Source organism: Corylus avellana, unplaced genomic scaffold (assembly GCF_965113065.1).
Source record: "Corylus avellana unplaced genomic scaffold, dhCorAvel1.hap1.2 HAP1_SCAFFOLD_115, whole genome shotgun sequence".
NCBI lineage: Eukaryota > Viridiplantae > Streptophyta > Magnoliopsida > Fagales > Betulaceae > Corylus > Corylus avellana.
Window position 1 is genome coordinate 20,001 of NW_028290524.1, and position 5,985 is coordinate 25,985.

The 5,985-nt window shown below is 28.0% G+C and overlaps 1 non-coding gene across 1 annotated transcript; it reads right to left on the reverse strand.

Annotated features, from left to right (window-relative positions):
* Nucleotides 1–5,599: 5,599 nt before the first annotated feature.
* Nucleotides 5,600–5,687, reverse strand: TRNAS-GCU (transfer RNA serine (anticodon GCU)). Its single transcript has one exon. It is a non-coding gene; the product is annotated as a tRNA-Ser (tRNA).
* Nucleotides 5,688–5,985: the final 298 nt, after the last annotated feature.

Sequence of the window (5,985 nt, forward strand, 5' to 3'; positions counted from 1 at the left end):
CCTTTATTTTTTCAACCCAATCGCTCTTTTGATTTTGGAAATTTGTAAAAAAAAATATTTTTATCAATATACTGCTTTTTCTACACATTCATCCCCACACTCTAATGGAGAATATCTACGAATAATTAGGATTTATAAAAAAAATCGATAATCTAATCCACTTATGGTAAAAACATTTCCCGCACCAAGCACTAATATATTTTTAACGTTTAATTAGATCGGGTAATCATTCAAATTAAGAACAGAAGCTCGTTGCTTTTTTTTGTTTCCCTATAATTGGAGCCATGGGGCTCTATCCATTTATTCAATTAACCGCAACAACCGCAACTTTAAATTTCTTTTTTTTTGCGCGTCAAGAATTCAAACACAATTTTGGATCGATCCGATAAGATAAGAATAAAATATTCTCAGAATTCTCCATTAATACGACATGCTGCTTTTTCCATTCCTTCCTTTCAGGGTCAGTCGCGGTCTTACAAACTCTACCGATGGTATTGACGAATCCGTTGCTTCATACAAATGTGTAAAAAAATGCTAGTCGCACTTAAAAGCCGAGTACTCTACCGTTGAGTTAGCAACCCGAATCAAAATGTATAGATCTAATCGTAATCAAAAAAGAGATTGAATTTCACAACGCAATCAAAATATTAAATAAAAAAAAATATTTTCTAATCGATTCTGAACATAACATAAAAATGAACATATCAGATGCAAATACAATGACGTCTAAGATAAGAATATAGATTAGGATAAAAATATAGATAAAATAAAAATTTATAGACTACCACATATTTTGTTCGTATGTTATCCATTTCTTTTTTTTTTTAATAAATTTTTTTTTAATAAATTGATTTTTTTTTAATAAAAAAAAATAAAGACTTCTTGTATCCCAGCAAATCCAATGAACCCACCATTTGAATAAAGTAAAATAAAAAACCAAGTCTATAGAACAGAGATAAATATATACATTTATTCACGATCGGATTATATTTGTTTGATATACTGTTGTCAATATAAAAGTTAATGTTGAGAAAAGAACATAATGTAGAAAACCATAAATTGAAATAAAAAATTATTCAATATTTTCTTATTAAATTTATTAAATTTATTAAATTCAATATAATATTTAATTACTATAACTATAAATAAATAGAAATTAAAAATAAAAAAACTAATGACTTGTATTAAATTAGCACTACATATTTAATAAAGATAAATACAAAAAGGTATAGGCGTAAAAAAAATTCGGAGAGAAGTATAAAAAAATCTTGATTGGGTTTACGCAATCAATATAAGTAAAAAAAGTAAGCTTAAATCCCATGTTTTTTTTATGAACAAATAAAATAAATAAAAAAAAATAAAGTTAAAGTTTCAACGAAAAATAAACCATTATTGAATTAGCGATAATGTAAAATTTTATATTTATAGATCCAACTATTTCATTCATTTATTCACTTGATCTTTTTTCTATCTATCTGTCTTATATGAATTTATCTCACTAAAATAAAAATAAATTTTTGTCGTTATAGACGACGACATCTTATGGTAGTAATAATAAATTGAGTAGGAATAGAGCAAGAGAGGGGGAGTTGTATAGAAAGGGTTATGCAAAGTTATATACAAGTCACCCCCTCCCCCCTTTTTTTTATTTATTGTATTTCATTAATTGAATTTAATCTGTTAATTAAGAGAAAGGTCCATAAAAACTCCGCCTTCTTTGAAATGTCATGAACAGTTCCCGTAGGTTGAGCGCCCTTTTCAAGGAAATATAGAATAGCAGGAACATTTAAATAAGTTTGATTCTTTATCGGATCATAAAAACCCACTTTCCGAAGATCTCTTCCTTCTCTTCTGGATCGAACATCAATTGCAACGATTCGATAAACCGCCCATTGGGATAGATGTAGATGAATAATACCCCCCCCCCTAGAAACGTATAAGAAGTTTTCTCCTCGTACGGCTCAAGAAAATTAGAAATTATGTCTATATATAGAATTTATAATTAATGTCAAATAGATCCATCAAATCATCAAATCAATTAAACTATGATTTAAGTACTTTTTCTTATTCTTGCCCGAAAAAGAAAAAAATCATTCGTATTCACATCCTCCTAACTCAAGTTGGATAACTCTCAAATAATCCAAAGGAAAACCTTTAGGCATTTCCTTTATTGAGCGGTCTCTAACCACGCATTTTTTGTCTGTCTCCTTTAGAATTTATTTTGATTCTTCATTATGATCTATTTTTTGAGACAACTGAAAACGGTATTTACTTGTTCCAGGATTCTTTATCGTTGCCTTGAATCGTTGGGTTTAGACATTACTTCGGTGATCTTTAATCATTTAAAAAATGGCAGCAACATACCATTTTTGCAATTTCTTTCTATCAAAGAATCATACAAATGGTTGATTCCCATGTGATACACTTTTGATCGAAAGAGTTTTACCAATTCCAATAAATTTTCGTTATGAATTTGAAACTTGTTAGAATTGGATCCTTTCGATTTCTATATCGAAAATATACTTACGAAGTTGTTTCAACTTATTAATTAACACTAACCCTAGATCCATGTCCCTAAAAAATGAATCAATACTTTTTACTCGAGCTCCATCATGATCATGTACTATTTACATCGCAACCCTCAAAAAATGAGGTTTTTCCAGTGGAACAGAACAAACGATGTCGAGCCAAGAGCACCCTCATTCCTATATAATTAATATAAAAAAATGGTGGATGTAAGAATCCACAACCGACCATATCCTTCAAGTCGCACGTTGCTTTCTACCACATCGTTTTAAACGAAGTTTTACCATAACATTTCTCTAGTAGGTTGCTGTAACCAGTATGTAATTGATTCAATTATGGAATCATGAATAATCATTGGTTCGGTCGGTACATAGTAATCTATACTTTTATGAATGGGTAGTTTCTGAAGAAGTCTCAACAAGAATTCAATTTACCCCATATAATATATCTATTTTTTTCTTTTTTAATTTATTAATTTAATGGGGTGGGGAATAAAGACTGATGTAAGGAAGGATTGGGGTTGTTATTATTTTTGATAAATCATAATCGAAAGAAAAGAACTAGGAGATCCCCATATCTATCATATAGACTAAACAAATGTTTCTGAAAGTAATTATTGAAATAAAATAAAGTTTTCAATGAAATAGAACGATAACAAGACATACATATAAGCATTTCCTCATTTTCTGCGTAGTTTATTTGACCTGAAAAATTCAATAATCTTTCTGCAATTTTTACCTAAGGTAATGTAATAAGGTAAAGTGAATAAGATAATAGATTTTGTCTCAATTGTTACATAGATTTACAATTATTCATTAGAATTAGAGAAACCACAAAATACTTAAAAACGAGGTTCAAAGAAAATACATATGTTACGTATGTAACTTGATTGTTTTTTAATGATACTCGGACAGACGCAGACATTGAAATTGGTATTTTTCGTTGACGATTAACTCCTATCTACTCCGTCAATTCTATGAAGATGATGAATCATAAATCAAAAAAGAATCCTATATTATATGTAGTTTAGGGAGTGCTAGACTATTTTGTATAAATGCAAGTTAAAACAAGTCCAGATTAAGTCATTGCTCCTATTTTTTTTTTTACTTTAAACCAGTTAATCCTATTGATTATTGATTATTGATTGAAGTTAATTAGTACCCCAATATCAAACGAACACCCGCGTTTATAATTTATAAATCCACAGAAAATTAATAATCAGACTGCACCACCATTTAAAGTTAAAGTATAGGGAAAAAAGAAAGAGAGGCTTTCGCATTTATATTTAGAATGCATCATTGAAAATTCCAATGGATATAAGAAGTAAGGCTTTTTTTTTTATTTTTATGAGTAACTAATTTAAATATGAAAGGTATGGACATAGAATGAAAAGCCCGTCCCCGGATCTTTTTTTTTATATTATAATAAAAACTCTTTTCTTTTGATCTATGTTCCCATCTTACTTGGATACAAATAGATTCAATTACATCTGTGTGTTATTTGGTGTTATTTGAACACGATTAAATTTGCGAAAAAGATATAATTCAGATAAGAATTAATCATTATAAGAAAAAAGAATCATATTCTATCCAATATTATTATACTCTTAATAAAAAAAAAAAAGACAATCTTTTATTCTGATATAAAATCGGTATTATGATACGACATATATAATCTGATATGATATATATAATAAGTATGCTCTGGGACGGAAGGATTCGAACCTCCGAATACCGGGACCAAAACCCGTTGCCTTACCACTTGGCCACGCCCCATTTTATATTTCTATTCGACATTAATAAACACTAATATTCTTATTAGTTGTTCGTCAATTATAGTCTAAATATCTATAGAATAGATTGTTACTAGGATTTTGATACATTAGATATAGAATTAAACGAATTTTATTGATCATTACATATAATTCAATTAAGATATTGTATGAAAGTATGATTTCTTCTATTCTCTTTTAATTTGAGAATTGAAGTATTTTTGGTTGAGTTAGTTCAAATCAAAGAAAAGTTTTTTGGTCTACCTTATTTTTATTTTTTAATTTTTACTCATTTTTTTTATATAACTTAAACTTAAAAAAAAAAAATAACATTATATTATTAAATTATTAATTTTATATTATTAATAACAATAACTCATATTAATAACTCAATCAAAATAAATACAATTATCTTCAAGAACAAACAAAAAAACAAAACGTTTGTTATGCTTAATATCTTTAGTTTGATCTGTATCTGGTTTAATTCTACTCTTTCTTCAAATAGTTTTTTCTTCGCCAAATTGCCCGAAGCCTACGCTTTTTTGAATCCAATCGTAGATTTTATGCCAGTAATACCTGTGCTATTTTTTCTCTTAGCTTTTGTTTGGCAAGCTGCTGTAAGTTTTCGATGAGATTTTGAATACTGTCCTAGAAAAATTCATGATTTATTATAAAAAAAAGATTCTAACAATTGATAAGATCGGATAAGTCTTATAGTATAAAGCTTCAATTCAAATATTGAAATTCTTGTATCGCCACGATAAGTCTGGAGATCACCCCATTTACTAATTCGGACCCTTTTTTTACATTGAAAGAACCTATTAGAGTCCCCCACAATTAGATATTGTGGGTATGCAAAAAATTTTGTTAATGAGACTTGACTCATATTACATTACAAATGAATTTATGAAAATTCCTTTCTATTTCTTCTATTTCTAGCTTTATAAAAACCATTTTTGGTGTCAAAATGCGGTATATGTGGTATAAAAATGGAGAATATTCTCTTTTTTTCCAAAAAAATGATCTTGGAGATTGTGTAATGCTTACTCTCAAACTATTTGTTTACAACAGTAGTGATATTCTTTGTTTCTCTCTTTATCTTCGGATTCTATCTAATGATCCAGGACGTAATCCTGGACGTGAAGAATAAAAAATAAAGTTTTTGTTTCCTTGCTCGATTTTTAAATGTTCTTAGGATTTTATTTATTCCACATCTTTAACTATTAAATAAAAAAATAAAAAAAAAAAAAAGACTCGTCGAAATTGAAAGATAAATAAAAAATACCACGTCATTGACAAAAGCGGAAAGAGAGGGATTCGAACCCTCGGTACGAAAAACCCGTACAACGGATTAGCAATCCGACGCTTTAGTCCACTCAGCCATCTCCCCCAATCGAAAAAGGATAATTACTATGTTACATTACACAAAAAGTAAGGTTTGAAAAAAGAGTCTTTCTTTCTTTTATACCATACCTCTTATTTTTATTTTTTATATTCTTTTTATTATATATAATTATATAGTATCTAGACATATAAAATATAAAAAATATTAAAAAATATAGAAACTAAAAGTAATTCCATTGAGATAAAGTAAGGGCTCGAAAGAGATATCTCCAATCCACTATTCCAATGAATATAAATTATAATTCTATAATTATATATATATATATTATAAGTAATAATAGTAA